At 33.3% G+C, this 17,153-nt stretch overlaps 1 protein-coding gene across 9 annotated transcripts in view; it reads right to left on the minus strand.

The window, feature by feature from the left end:
* Nucleotides 1-1,704: 1,704 nt before the first annotated feature.
* Nucleotides 1,705-17,153, minus strand: part of sand (sandman) — a 1,680,707-nt gene continuing 1,665,258 nt past the window's right edge. For all 9 annotated transcript variants that reach the window (XM_069842971.1, XM_069842966.1, XM_069842970.1 and 6 more), the window contains one exon: nt 1,705-2,370. The gene's annotated coding sequence lies outside the window, so the exon portion shown is untranslated. The remainder of the gene's footprint in view (nt 2,371-17,153) is intronic.

The raw sequence follows: 17,153 nt of genomic DNA on the forward strand, positions 1-17,153 counted from the left end.
TCTCGCTGTACTCGACTGAAATCTGCTGCTTTGATACGAACTTCCTATCTATGATTATAACTAGAGCCCGGATGTTTAGGCATTTATTTTGGTTGAAATAGGCAGGATATAGACACTACAAAAAGTAAAAATAGACAGTGAAATAGGCATTTATTATTCATGGAAACAAACAAGAAATAGAGAAATTATTAACAAACTATCCCAGACGGTACTCACTTTCCTTGGTTACATGTCACAACAAGATGATTTTTTAAGTTGTCAACTGTCATAATGAGCCGTCTGTCAGAGAGAACGTTTTTCATGGTGGATAAAGATCTTTCTATTCCTACTGAAGTGACTGGAGCAAACTTAAAATAACTTATTTCAGAAGGACTGTCTCTACTTTCTTTCAAAGATCGGGAAAAACCGACAGTGTATTGTTTCAAAAGGAGGGGTGGGAGAAAGAATTAGAGACTTCAAAGTACGAAAGACTTATGCGTGCAAGCGACAACAGTAACGGGAGCTGGAGACTTGTTTCTAATACTTCCCTCATCCCCTTTTTTTTCTGGTAAACCCCGAAGTGACCTAAGCACTGAGGATTATACTGTTCAAATATCTCTGTTAAGTGACATAAAAAATGGAATCGGTAGGGGAGAAAAGTTTACGACTTCTTGGAAAAACACAGCGTATTCCGAAACTCACCGGACCGGTCGACAACAATGACGTCACGCTGCAGCCAAATAGGAACAAAACTGCTGGAAGGATCGATGGCTGTCATGGCGACTGTGTAAGTGGTTATCTGTGCTACGCTAGCAAAATTTTGCGAAATTTCCGTACTGCCATCTCGTTCAAAGAAAAGAGAGCATAAACAAATTATTTCTTGAACCGGTAGTAATAACTGGTCCGTTGACATGTTCGTTCATATTGCTTTCACGTTGTGCTCATTACAAACAATACAGCAGAACACACCGCCATGACACAACAGTGCACGATGTCATTCGTCTGCTAATTCCCGCCCTATACAAGAGCCAATCAGATTCACTGATGGCGGCTGATGGAGACTGCCACCACCTCTGCAAGCTGATGGCACCGGTGCGACACCGGTGGAGCATCAATGACGTCAACGGAGGAATTCGGAACACCGTGATGCCATCGGATTGCTCACCGGTGAGATTCGGAATACGCTCATATATATTGCTGAAGAATAAGATTCTCAGCAAATAGTTGTATGAGGTGAATATATATTTTAAATTTGTACAACCGTTCTTTTTTTTTTTTTTTAATATAATTGATATGCGGTTTACTTTAAATGCGTTAGGAATAAATGTACACTAACTATGTAAAAATGTTAAAAAAAAAGGGCATTTAACCTTAAAATAGGCAACGGGAGCTAAAATGGGAAAAAAAGGCAAAACAAAAATTGGGCCTATCGTTCCCAATTGTGTGGAAACGTGCTTATCTCTAAAAGGTCTTTCATACATACACTCAGTTAAAAAAGGCATTTTGTCTAACATCCGGGTTCTAATTATAGCATTGCAAAATGGTAAAATTGCACGTTTTCCTGGAAAACTATCCAAAATACAGAAAAATAATATTTGACTTTTTTGTTGTTTTTTACTAAGAAAATCGTCCAATAAATTTAAAGGCAATATTTGCAGTTCAGCCAGTAAATAGGCCTACAGTAAAAAGAACAAAACCATTCCTTTTAAAGAATAATAATGTTCCTTTTCGAGAATTGTTAGACACGAACAGCGAATAGCAAATATGAACTGACGTCCGTAGTGTCATCGATTACTACTGTTCACATAACAAATAAGGGGCCTGCTCTTTCATTTCATATCGTTGCTTTGAAGCACGTTTCTTTTTTCAACTTGTCTCAATCTTTGGAATGGAATACGGATTTATATTACATAAATATTACGGTTCCTTAACAGCAGGGATCCATGTAGCACTCGAAACAAAATCTAGGTGTACTAAAACTCAAAATGTCTTTGTTGGGGTTTAAACACTGTCCCCAAAGACGAGCGGTTATGTTGACAAGATTGTATTTCCGCCTGCAATCAGAGGAGTGAGGTTTGTTTGGTTACACTCTGTCTTCAGCTCTACTCTGGACACGAGAGAGAGAGAGTTTTTGTGTGCGGTTTGTGTTTTCTTGGAAATGAGATCTTTTCTTGGAACAATGAGATAAGAACGTTACTCTACTGTAAGCAGCGTCTCTCCCTCCATTCCAGTAATTCTTGCTTCACTTGCCTCATCTTGCTCTTCATCTCTTGTAGCCTATTTCTCCAACATCACCCCCTGCTCATGATGAAAGAGGAATGTCTCGTCTTCCTCGTTTCTTTTCCAAGTCTACGTTTTAGTAATCCGCCAGAGCCGAAAGGAAAACAGCACCTGTACAAAACACAGCAAAAAAAAAAAAAAACAAATTAGAATATATTGGACTTCGCATACATCTGGAGCAGAGGTGAAATTGCGATGGGGGGAAGTTATGAACAGAAGTTACGCCATAAAGTTGGGACTGGAGATGGAAATGATAATATTATTTATTTCTCATTTTCAGTCCTGGATATGAGGTTGCAAGTTCACAAAAGTCATTTCACTGGCAACCGAAATAAATTTCATATTTATATGACAATAAATAAATAAATAAATAAATAAATAAATAAATAAATAAATAAATAAATAAATACATAAATAGATAAATAAATAAATAATTGAGTAAGTAAGTGAATAAATGAATAAATGAATGAGTGAATGAATGAATGAATGAATGAATAAATGAATGAATGAATGGATAAGTGGATAAGTGAATAAATGAATAAATGAATAAATGAATCAATGAATAAATAAATGAATAAATGAATTCATGAAAAATAAATAAATAAATAACTAATAAATAACTAATAAGTAAATAAATAAATAACAAATAAATAAATAATAAATAAATAAGTAAATAACTAAGTAAGTTAATAAGTAAGTAAATCAATAATATTTATATAAATAAATAACCCAGTTACATATGTAGGCCTATACATAGAATATACAATTACTGAATATTTTCATAAACTGTTATTATTATTATTATTATTTATTATTAATATTATTATTAGCCATCGGCGTAGTTCAGTTGGCAGAAGCCTTTGCCTTCTGTTACAGAGCTGAGCTCGGACGTGTCTTCCATTTCCTCTTGGGTTGATTGCCTAGTTGAGTTTTTTTTCCGAGTTTTTTTACCAACCGTAATGAGAATGTCAGGTAGTCTATGGCGAATGCTCGGCCTCTTCTCGCCATTTACTTTCCCGCTATCAACACTACCTAGATAATCCAGCAATTAATACAGCTTTGTTAAAGAGCCAAATATAAATTATTATTATTATTATTATTATTATTAATATTATTAAAATTCCAAGAAATTATGGAATTGAACGGGTTACATCAGCTCCTTGTTTATGCGGATGACGTGACTATATTAGAAGAAAATCCACAAAAAATTTTACTTCAAGCAAGTAAAGAGATCGGTTTGAAAGTAAATCCCGAAAAGACAAAGTATATGATTATGTCTCGGGACTAGAATAATGTACAAAATGGAAATGTAAAAGTTGGAAATTTATCCTTTGAAGATCCGGAAAAATGCAAATATCTTGGAGCAACGGTAGCAAATATGAATGACACTCGGGAGGAAATTAAACGCAGAATAAGTATGGGAAATGCATTTTATTAATCGGTTGAAAAGCTTTTATCATCCAATCTGCTCTCAGAAAAGCTGAAAGTGAGAATTTATAAAACAATTATATTACCGGTTCTTCTATATGGTTGTGAAACTTGGACTCTGACTTTGAGAGAGGAACAGAGGTGAAAGGTGTTTGAGAATAAGATACTTAGGAAAATATTTGGGGCTAAGAGGAATGAAGTTACAGGAGAATGGAGAAAGTTACATAACGAAGAACTGCATGCATTTTATTCTTCGCCTGGCATAATTAGATGACCTCATCAGTCATAATTTTATTTGTATTTATTTCTACGAATTATGTTATCTGATTACTTTAATTAATCAATAATATTACTCTTCACGAAACAGAACATGGTTGTATTGAAGGCTAGTAATGTTATAAAATAAATAAACATTATGTTATTCAGTTTAAGATTCCACAGTTTATTGAGTATTTTATCCACTTTCCGTAATAGTAAACAATTCTGTGTGTTATTTTTAAGTGTTTTAGGCAGCGCTTCATGGAGCCTGTTTCTAGCTTTTTTTTTTTACTTAGCTGCAGCGTTTAACGTTTACATCACATGCTAATTTATTAGCTATTAGTATTACAAATTATTTTATCAGTTTTATTTCGTCTGTCATATATAACAACACTGAAAGTTAAATAGGCCTTTCATACAAAATAACTCCGCAAATGATTGTAATCACGCAAATTAAATTTGCAACCGCCATTATTTAATGAAGAGGAGCACTTTTTTCTCGTCAATTGGCAAAGCGAAAGCGCTTTACTTCAACGCGTTTAAAAACGCTTGGTTCCACTTTCAAAGTACGTTCTAAAATCGACTCAATCTATCTACATTTTAAATCAGCCGCCACTAATTTGTACTCGGTACTGTACTCGGTTCAAGCGAGTAATGACGTCACAGTAACTGCTCCGAACCGAACCGCTCCGTCCCCAGCCCTACTGACCACTAGAATCCAGAATACAAAGCAGAGGTTAACTTAAAAATAATAGTACATTATGCAACGAGCCTATAATGATAGTAATTAAGAAGCGAGTATGGATGTTTATGAAACGAGAGCAAGCGAGTTTCATAATTTTCATACGAGCTTCTTATTTACCATTATAGGCGAGTTTCATACGACTTTATATGCTCGACCATATTTCTAACTTGAAATTACAGTATTCAGATGTATACATTTTATTTCTATCTGACAAGATCGGAAGTGACCTTGTTCTAGGTCGTGAATTGTGAGATGTGCGCAGACGCGAAAGTATTGATTTTTTCCGAGGAACAATAATGTCATTGACCTTGATGTAATCCCGTTAAACTTGGTATAACCTTGATTATTGAATTCGCCATTGAAAAACGAGATGACAAATTGAATTTATTTGAATATTATTTACAATTAACGCTAATTATTATTATAGTAACAGAACATAAACTTCTGCGACAGTATTGGATTTCCAGCCTCCGTGACTTTTCGCTAATTCTCTTTCGATTGCATATCCGAGAAAATCGATACTTGCGGTTTTATAACGGTACAATGCTGACTTGTCATTGGGTGAACACCTGTAAGCTGAGTTGTCATTGGCTGAAAACACCTGTACTTTAATGAGTAGGTGTACTTTAATGACATGCATTAAAGGACTGCTACCAGATGTATAATTACTACATTTCGGCATGGTCGAGCATAAAATACAATATGATTGAGGAGAGAATACAGAAGAATGATAAATTAAAAAATGAAGTACAATTTGATTTCGGAGAAACATCAGATGAAAGTACAATGATGAGTAATGAAATGAAGTAAATAATATTACTTAGTGTTATACAAGTGATTGTGTAAAATGGATAATGAATCTCTCAATTCCATTAGACAAATTTTGTTATTGTCCTCATTAGAGAATTTAAGAGAAAGAAGAATGGTTTTGGTTAACTTGAACGAAGTTCCCCTAGCACCAAAATGAAGTTCTTTCACTTTCCATATATTAATATTTATTTTGTATCTGTCACTGAAAATATTTTATAAAGATACAGATTCATTTCAATGGCCAATATATCTTGAAACAGGTTTTTGGCGCTTGGTCTCTTATTGCGTAATTCCGTCCAATTAGTACTAACTTATAAGAAAGATGCATAATGTTACCGTTAAAACCCGAAAGCCATGAAAAATTTTTCAACTAGTAAAAACTAGTTTAAGAAAATGTAGGTAGGCAAAAGAAAGGCGAGTTTTCGTAAAATCTAGAATCAATGACAGGTTAGTTTAGGTTTGGTTTGTTTAGGTTTTTGTTTGGTAAATGCCTATAATGTATTCTGTTACGCCCCTCAATTTGGAGAGTTATAGAATATCCAATCTGTATATGCAAACACGAATAATTACCAATACAAATATCTAGAACCTTACTAAAATAAATCTCAAAATCTGATAAGTTCTTTGTAACAATATACTGTAGTATGAAAAATAATTGTGGCATATGGTAAACATAAGCAATATTACATTATGACATCAAAATCTGATATGGTATGAAAAATAATTGTGGCACATGGTAGACATAAGCTATATTATGTTATGAGATCAAAATCGGATAAATTCTGGTAACAATATGGTATGAAAAATAATTGTGGCACATGGTAGACATAAGCAATATTATATTATGAGATCAAAATCGGATAAATTCTGGTAACAATATGGTATGAAAAATAATTGTGGCACATGGTAGACATAAGCAATATTATATTATGAGATCAAACTCGGATACATTCTAGTAACAATATGGTATGAAAAATAATTGTGGCACATGGTAGACATAAGCAATATTATGTTATGAGATCAAAATCGGATAAATTCTGGTAACAATATGGTATGAGAAATAATTGTGGCACATGGTAGACATAAGCAATATAATATTATGAGATCAAAATCGGATAAATTCTGGTAACAATATGGTATGAAAAATAATTGTGGCACATGGTAGACATAAGCAATATTATATTATGAGATCAAAATCGGATAAATTCTGGTAACAATATGGTATGAAAAATAATTGTGGCACATGGTAGACATAAGCAATATTATATTATGAGATCAAAATCGGATAAATTCTAGTAACAATATGGTATGAAAAATAATTGTGGCACATGGTAGACATAAGCAATATTATATTATGAGATCAAAATTGGATAAATTCTAATAACAATATGGTATGAAAAATAATTGTGGCACATGGTAGACATAAGCAATATTATATTATGAGATCAAAATCGGATAAATTCTGGTATCAATACGGTATGAAAATTAATTGTGGCACATGGTAGACATAAGCAATATTATATTATGAGATCAAAATCGGATAAATTCTGGTATCAATACGGTATGAAAATTAATTGTGGCACATGGTAGACATAAGCAATATTATATTATGAGATCAAAATCGGATAAATTCTAGTAACAATATGGTACGAAAAATCATTGTGGCACATGGTGGACATAAGCAATATTATGTTATGAGATCAAAATCGGATAAATTCTGGTAACAATATGCTATGAAAAATAATTGTGGCACATGGTAGACATATGCAATATTATATTCTGACAAGGAGAGGACACGCTCTGTATGTCACCGAATGGAATAAGATTGTGTGAGATGAAAGTATAAGAAGTACTGTTTAAAGTCATACCTGATATGGATGGCCAATGAACCCTCGTTTTGGAAATATTGGCTGTTGTTTGTGACATACTTCCGTTAGGTGCTTAATAGGGAAGCATTATACTATGTAACAGCGTAGCCTATATTGTTGGATGCTGAGTTTTTATCCAGGCAACCTAAGTTCGAATCTTAACTGGTTCTATTTTTTTTTCTTTTAATAATGATTAATATTGTGATCACAGTAATCTATTTACATATGTCATATTTCTCAATGTTTTGAACGCTTCATCAAGTTTAAAACAAATTATAATTAGCTAACATTGTATTGTAAAGGATAAACAATGAAATATTGCTCATTTAGGCAGGTAACATGTGTCACTGGTGTCTGTTCTGTTTCTGTGGAAGCTATTCCACTTTATTTTGTACCCGATTCATTATGATAAATGTCATAAAAACACACAAAACGTACATATTTCCTGCACCAGGCACAGCAAATGAAAGAAGGTTGTCCACAGTCACACACATTTTTCCGCACTTCTTCTGCGAAACAGATATCCTTCACATTCACAAACACTTCTCATTCGTTTATTAATTTTGATGCATACCACGCATATTTCAACATGGCTTTGAATATAGGAGCTGACAACGCAAAGTGAATAAAAAATAAAAATAAAAATAAAATAAAAATAAATAAATAAATAAAGAAATAAATAATAATAATAATAATAATAATAATAATAATAATATCAAGCTTTAAAAATTGAGAAAGCATTAGGATTCGAAATCAAGTTGCCTGGATGACTACTCAGCATCCAATCATATGAGCTACGCCGTTACACAGTCTAATGTTTTCCTATTAGACACCTAACGGAAGTATGTCACAAACAATAGCCAATATTTCCAAAACGAGGAGTAATTGGCCACCCATACCAGGTATGACTTTAAACAGTAAGTCTTACACTTTCATGTCACAAAATCGTATTTAATTCGGTGATATACAGAGCGTGTCCTCTCCTTGTAAGATCAAAATCTGATAAATTCTTTGTAACAATATGGTATGAATAATAATTGTGGCACATGGTAGACATAAGCAATATTATATTCCGAGATCAAAATGTGATAAATTCTTTCTAACAATATGGTATGAAAAACAATTGTGGCACATGGTAGACATAAGCAATATTATATTATGGGATCAAAATCGGATACATTCTAGTAACAATATAGTATGAAAAATAATTGTGGTAGACCTAAGCAATATTATATTCTGAGATCAAAATCTGATAAATTCTTTGAAACAATAGGGTATGAAAAATAATTGTGGCACATGATAGACGTAAGCAATATTATATTCTGAGATCAACACAAATCTTTCAGGAAATGATAACGCAACTGTTACATGCAATCAATAACAACCTTCTTTCCCTTCAATTTGGGATTCTTCCGTAACTGATTGTACATTAATTCCACTCATATTATGAATTAGATTGTTGCTCTCATATGTTTATGTCATTTACCAGTTCCCACTTCTCACAGACTGACTTTCATTTCTGTACTGATCGTACACCACTTCAGCTAAACTTTCGAAAGTCAGTCTCAACAGGTAGGGGAGACTGGGGATGCTTGATACACATGGATAAAAATAAATAAATATATTTTCTGTATCTTTCTTTATACAACTACTTAAGGTAAGTTGGTCATTATGAGGGTCAAAAATGAATTTTTTTATTTCCTTATGTGAAAGACCGTTTCTTTCTGAACAATTCGATATATATAACTTATATGTTTTGTTACTGTAAAGCACTTTAAAATGCAATATTTGAATCCATGTGTAACCATGACCACGCCCACTAATCTGTCAAACCAAAGTAAACATAATTTCTTTCTTACTTTGGAACACAGTCTACTATATACAGTCACGAAGCTTTGGATGATTCTTTGCAAATCTCGTGATAGTTGCTAGCCGCTTGGAGCGCTGTGAGTACTAGGAACAATAGACTGTGCCACAGCAATCGTGATCTAATACAGGCTGTAAGGCAGACCATGTAACTCGCTTAACCCGATCACGAAGGACGGCGTTTCAACCATATACATTAGTTGGAATGCATAAACAGTAACTTATGTTTCTCTAAAATGTAGTTTAATTCCATTAATAAAATTTAAAACAATGATTATGAGACATAATTTACTTGCGAGTTAAGATGAAATATTATTTATGGTGTGAAAATTACGTTGTTCGTATGTGTAATACCTGCCTTTATTTCGATTAAATATTGCAAAATTCTTGTACATTCATTTATGCACGATTCAATAATTTTCAATTGCACCGCACGGATATTTATATGTTGAAATTATAGGTTATGTTTACTGTACCAGTTGCCCCTTTCTGTCTAAATTTAGTGGTCTCCAATGCCTTGCAATTCATATGAAAATTATAGGTTATGTTTACTATATTTAACTTATATTCCTAAATTCGCAATCATACACTATAATTAAGGATAATGTCATGTATGATACCCCGGACATTCAATTTGTCTGTATTTTAATACTACAATTGAGTACTGAATTATTGTATTTATCTACTATTTAGGAGACGAAGTAACACAATTGTACGAACACTAATTTCATAGGAGTGGTATGGTAAATGTTTTTTTTTAAATTAAGGAAGATAGATGTGCTAAATTGAAATCACAATATAAATTCGTTTTATTGAACCTCAAAATAGCTTCCATTCTAAACTTGAAATGTTGACGCGAATAGATTATGTTAACATGTAAAATTCTCTTCTCATTAAAATAACAGCGGCTGTAATTATATTTTAGTTCCTATTTATTTTACTTATTTATTTATATTATTATTATTTTTTATTTTAATATTATATCTGAACTGCGACCGAGCACGAGCGCTGCTCATTCGGTCTCAAATTTTGTTAATACTACTGTATCTTCTTTTTATATTGCTTGTATTATTTTATTTGTATTTCTCTTTGTTTGTTTTTGTAATTATATTTCTTTATTCTGTACATTTGAATTTAAATAAATAAATAAAATAAAATAATAAAAAAATGTACTTAAATGTACATTAAAATAACACAGTTTGTAATTATTTCTGCAACATATTATGCAACAAGAAGTAAACGGAACTTCTGGACACATTACACTAAATAAAGCTTAGCAATGATACGCAATAAAGTTATAATATAATATTTCACTGAGCTCCATACACTGAAATAGAAAACCCGAACAAACATTACGGCCTGGTCTACATCGAAAAAGCATTGACTGTGCCGTATTTCTTATTTTTGTGAAAACTATGTAAACTGTGAAATGTTCGTTATCGGTTGTAATAACTGTAAATGGCTAAAATACAATCATTTGAATAATAATATGAAGCAAGGAGACGTTTGTATTACTATAAATTGTAAGAATAATAGGTTAGAGTTATCCTTCTTCCGAAAGATCCAGGAAGGTGAGTTTATGGAATATAATACATATTTTGTGAAAATGTATTTCATATTAAAATACTGGTAGGTGTTAATTTTTTCAAAAGAACACGATATCGAAAGTACAATACATTTTATGGTCTGCTAGGGAAAGAGTCTCTGATGATGCGATAGTAGCGATCCTGGTGGTGAGCAACTATCTATGGATGCATATTTCAACTGTCTATGTTTGCATATCTAGTAAGTATTAAGCTTCGTGACTGTATATACTAGACTGTGTTTTGGAACAGAAATGTGGTAATTTGTATTTGTTTCTGTGTCCAACCTGATTATAAAGTCTATTCTCTCTGAAAAGCGGAAGTTCTCATGTCAGTTACGCTTGTGAACTTGTTGATGTTGATCTTGTCCGCCATAAGTTTCATTATGGATATATCAATGAAAAATACCAGACTTGACCGGGAACTGAACCCGAACCGCCTGCGTTGATGTGATAATATATATAGGCCTATTGAAATATTCCCTTGAAAGTATTCTCCTTTCTCCTTAAACATGTAGCTATTACGTATTCAGAGTGTAAGAAGAAACTAAAAAATGTGATAAAAAAGAGATGAAAGAACACGAGCTATGTAATAGTAATATGCGTTACAAGAGCGGTATGTTGAAGTTTTCCTGTTCGAGGAAAAGATTGAAAAGGCGAAACGTAGTTGAGCTTTTTTAATTTCCGAGAACATGAAAACAAACATACCGCTCGTGTATCGTACATTATTTTGTGCGAAGATCGTTTATTACAGACCTGAAAAAAGAATTTCTAATTAGTTGCAATGAAATCTCCATCTTGGTTTCTGTTTAATGACGGCAACTTCGGAAAACCAAAATATCTTTCTTCAACATTGTTACTATAAAATGTTTTCTGTGTTTACTATACTCCAGCAGGCCGTGATATACGTCTGCCTATTTTTCCCCCAGTCTATAAATGCGAAACTTAAAACAAGCGGTAAGGTTATGTAATGATTTATTTTTCATTTTAATATTTTAACAATATTATTTATATAACATATTGCAGTAATAACATCGGCATCTGGAATCTTGTTGATTTTTTGACGGCTTCCTTAATGTTACTTGTATCAGGAATTCAATAAGTTTCGTGGAGTAGTAGACTTTACTTAATTTTTGCAAATATTTAAAAATAATAATTAACATTGCAATTTAGGTGAAATTGCAGTGGTAAGTTTCCAATTTATAATTATTACTATGTTAAACGTCTCTAAAAATCATATGTTAAAAGCCTAAAGCAGTAAAATGAATGTCGCGCTTAAGCGGTAAGAAGAGGGAAATTGTTATGTGTGTTACGTTGGGAATACTGAATGTGGTATTTCACACTTACCGCGTATTGGTTCTGTGCGGAAAACAAGCAAATACGCACGATCTCGCACAAAATAAATTCCACAACATAATTTTCTAGGAAATTCTGAGGTCGGTTAATAAAAATTCTACTGCATGAAAAACTCACTAGTATAAGTACATTGTAATATTCACAGTCTATGTTTCGAAAATGTGTGTGGAGTTGGTAGACTCGGTATTGCCACTAAGTGATCCTTAGTGTTTGCCTGGCTAGGAGGAGTGGGAGGGATTTTGGTCGAGCTGGCCCATAACATTGCCGACTACGAGGGAAGTGGTTTGCGGAACTGCAAAACTTTAATACAGCGATGCAAGAGGCTGTTGACTTACTAGTGTCCACGGATATATTGTAAACACTTGAAAGCTACTCTCTCCAGTAACTTCGGTTCTACTCCTCTGTAGAAATGAAAAGTAGACGCGAAGAACTACAATGACGCCAGACTAAAATACTAGTCTCAATATGCCACTTCTTTCCGATTGCAACATTTCGTATAACTCTGGTCATCATATAGAGTGGAGAAATATAGGCAATCGAGCTGCATAACTTCATGGAACTTAGTAATTAATAGAGGGCGGAAAAGTGTGCGTTACGACGCGATACAGGTTAGTTGATCTGAAGTATGAATGACGTCACAGGTACAAGCGCAATAACATAAATACACTACGAGAGGGCGGTAGTACAGGGACATCATTTTATTTTTACTAACATTTTTAATATTAACCTGGCTATACCTTTAGAGAACCGGAAACACCGTTCGCTAGTCCCTTCCAAGGCTGGACTTCGATGATACTGGCGTAAAACACAAACAAATCTCTTTACTAGGTATAGGAGGGAAGAAAAGTACTTCATCCATTTACATAAACTAGGAAATATCGCAATTCTGAGTTCGATAACTTTCATTAGGTTTTTGTTTAATCAAAATGCAGTACTGCATTAACAATAAGTGTTTTTACTCACGAACTGAGTTATCCATGCGAACGTATTCATTATGCAGTATATATTATACTGTCTACAGCACATTAGCGTACAATATAGAGAACGGGGTTAAATTGAAAAATAATCATAATAGGGGTATTTAAACACATATTTGAAAATAGTGGCCGTTCATTTCGATACAGGCTTCAGTTCTTTTGTGCATATTATTGCACTATAGACTATTGCATCTAATTCCAATTGCCAGTTTTGTCCTTCATACTAGTAACTCATGTTGAAATAATTCTGTACCTACTCTATAAAAGAGTACCTTACGTACTGTAAATTCAATCTTCACTTCTGCCTGATCCGAAAAGATAAAATTACTCAGACATGCTATCTACTGTCTGTCCAAAAGGTTTTGTCGTAGGGTCGTAGAAAGGAGGGAAATCACGTGACAGTTAATTACTTAACGAGGCCCTTTTATTTAAGTTATTTTAAACAGTTGTATAATATTACCTAGACTCCAATTCCTAACAGAAATTAATGTTTTCAGAAAAGAGCTAAGACAGCCAAGCCACAGAGGGGCGAGCTGAAGCAAGTGAGGGAATCCGAGATGCGACGTAGGCAAACGGACGACAGTACCTGTGCGAAAATATGACTCAATATTGAAAGCTCTTTCGTCACTAGAAAACGCGGACATATTTCTGAAACGTACTATATTCACTAACTCAGTACCGTCTGTGCTTACCATGACCGTAAGGCGACTTTGACTGTATACGCTTGGTTCTGTGTGAAGAAGGGTTGTAAGTTTAGTAGTAGAAGGGGTGGGAGTGAAGCACATTCAGAAACTCAGGTACAATAAAAATTGAAGTAAAAATAAAATGATGTCCCTGTACAAGTAGGAACCAACAAATGACCTTCATTGTCAACTTCTAGTCGTATGGGAAAGAAAGCCAGGTGTTTACAATATTGTTTATTGCCTTTGTGCAGATGGTAATTTTCTGTAAAAGTGATTTAAAATAACTCAGTCGAAGGATTTGTAATTAAACAGTCTAAGAAATAAATATGGAAGAGAGATTTTGATTCCGCAAGAAGAAAATACTTTCTGTGCCGTGCGCAAATATGAAATTAAAATACGTAGGAAATATTACATAGAACGGCATTATAACAGCAAGAAACATACCGAAAACGTACAAAGGTCTTCGATATCAAATAATGAAAAATATACACGATCTGAATTTAATGTGGATTTATGTAATATGATGATTTCTGCAAATACTCCGTTCAAGAAACTTGATAATCCACATTTTATAGGTGAAAAGCCGAAAAAAAAAAATAATAAATTCTGCAAAAAATACCGGTTATACAGTTATGTGTAACATTTTGAGTGGAGGGAAAAACGACGATATTATTGCGCTTTTTCATTTGTACAGGGACATCACTTTATTTTTACCAACATTTTTAACATTAACCTGGCTATACTCGGAAACACTGTTGCCCCCTTCCATTTCAGGAGTTTGGTGTTACTAGTGCAATATGTAAACAAATCATTTTACTAGGTATAGGAGGAGAGAAAAGTAGTGTATCCATTTATGTTTTAGGGAAATACGATATTACGATTTTCAGTTTGATCATCACTTTTACGGAATTTATCAAAATACAGTAGAGTAGTAACATTTTTTTTTTCAAAAACTCAACTTTTCAGGCGGCTATGTTCGTCATGTAATGTCTACTTTATTTAGCATATTAATTGTTGATGTTATCATACAATATAGAGAGTGCATTTAAATTGAGGGGGACATAAGTAAAGGGCTGTAAGTGCACTTAAGTTACTTTTGAGAAAATGGGGTTTAAATATTTAAGCTTTCGTAAAATCGGTGAAATTTTTATTTAAATTTTAATGTGTGATGCGATTAAAATATCCCTTTGCCAGTAAAATTTTAGATACTTTAGCTTACACTGGATGCACTTAACTCATGTTATTACAAATGTCACTAGCATTCCTTTGCTTCTAGCCTCCTCAGTTGAAAATAAGCTAATGTGAATTTTTAAACAAGTTGCTGAAAATGGTTGCCGTTTATTGCAATGCAGACTTCAGTTCTTGACGCATATTATTAAAAACATTTTGATGCATATTCTCTGAAATTGAATTTATCGTTTCTTGAATATAATTTTTTAGTATGATATTATTAATATAGGTTCTTTCTTCTATAGAAAACGCAACCATATTTATTAAACACACTATACACTGCAGTGTTTACTTCACTGCTTGAAGACTTCGAATGCAACAGCGGCCGTAAGTTTGTGTGTCTGACGGGAGCAAGGACATTAGTGAAGGGGTGAGAGTGAAGTACATTCAGAAATGCAGGTACAATAAAAATGCAAGTAAAAATTAAATGATGTCCCTGTACCTCTAACATCATGTTACACGGAAAGAAACTTTTCGATGTTGAAAAACTGTTTGAGTGAGAGACGTCGAATTTTCTCTTTCGATAATTTACGGATGTATATTGTGGTTCAGTATAATGCTTCCTTTAATCATCCAGGCGGTGGCAGTTAACATTTGAAGTAAGTTTTTAAATCATCATAACTATATTAGAACTTCATTTCAGTATTTATAGATCGATTGCATGGAACGATGAGGTTCTCATTACCAGACTGTACTCTCTTGCCATTGTTTACGTGAGTGAATGACAATAGTATAGTCCGTTGATACTGAACTTAAAGCATAACACACATTTTTCCGCCCTTTAGTAATTATATATTTCATGTTTAATTAAAATTATTGACGCATATAGAGGATTAAGAAAACAGCATTGAACATATGGGGCTGTTCCATCAACTATTTATAACTATTTGTTTTTAGAACTGGGAATGAATTAATTTCATTCAATTCATAGAACATAATTTCATTGAGAACTAGAGCGATTTAATGTGCTAAAATTGTGTTACACCTCTAAAATTACCATATATTTAATTTACGAATAACGAGATAACAGCTAAATTGATGGAATAGCCTTCTGCTTTCTTGCCAAACTTCCCCGCTGATAAATTTAACAGACAAGTAGATGTGTTAAAGTTGAGGCTAAGATTTCACACTGTTAAATGTTATGTTATATTTAACGTCACTCGCAACTACAGAGGTTATATCAGCGTCGCCGATGTGTCGGAATTTTGTCCCGCAAGAGTTATTTTAAATACCAATAAATCTACTGACGTGAGCCTATCGCATTTAAGCACATCGACCTGGCTCGGGATCAAACCCGGAACCTCGGGCATAGAAGGCCAGAGCTATACCAACTGTCTCAACCAGGCCAACTTTTCACACTGTTATAACACGTGCGACATTGTCTGCGCTTATAAAGTACACAAAATTTAACTGTCAGTGAAACAACAAAGGCATTAGGTTCTTTTTTGATTTCAGTGTGAAGTTAATAACGGAAAAAGTGTGCTATACATAAGTCTAAATTTTTATTATAAGCCCTTAACATTTAATAACGATAAACGTGTGCTCCACGTCATTTTAATTTTGTATTCTAAGCGCATATTAACATTTAATAACGGAAAACGTGTGCTGCACAAAATCTTAAATTTGTATTATGAGGGTTTCTTAACATTTAATAACGGAAAACGAGTGCGGCACACAATCTTAAATTTGTACTATAAGCGCTTCTTAACATTTAATAACGGAAAACGTGTGCTGCACATAATCTTAAATTTGTACTATAAGCGCTCCTTAACGTTTAATAACGGAAAACGTGTGTTGCACATAATCTTAAATTTGTACTATAAGCGCTTCTTAACATTTAATAACGGAAAACATGTGCTGCACATAACCTTAAATTTGTACTATAAGCGCTTCTTAACATTTAATAACGGAAAACGTGTGCTGCACATAATCTTAAATTTGTATTATGAGGGTTTCTTAACATTTAATAACGGAAAATGTGTGCTGCACATAATCTTAAATTTGTACTATAAGCGCTTCTTAACATTTAATAACGGAAAACGTGTGCTGCACATAATCTTAAATTTGTATTATGAGGGTTTCTTAACATTT

The sequence above is a fragment of the Periplaneta americana genome, chromosome 13, assembly GCF_040183065.1.
Source record: "Periplaneta americana isolate PAMFEO1 chromosome 13, P.americana_PAMFEO1_priV1, whole genome shotgun sequence".
NCBI classification, from domain to species: domain Eukaryota; kingdom Metazoa; phylum Arthropoda; class Insecta; order Blattodea; family Blattidae; genus Periplaneta; species Periplaneta americana.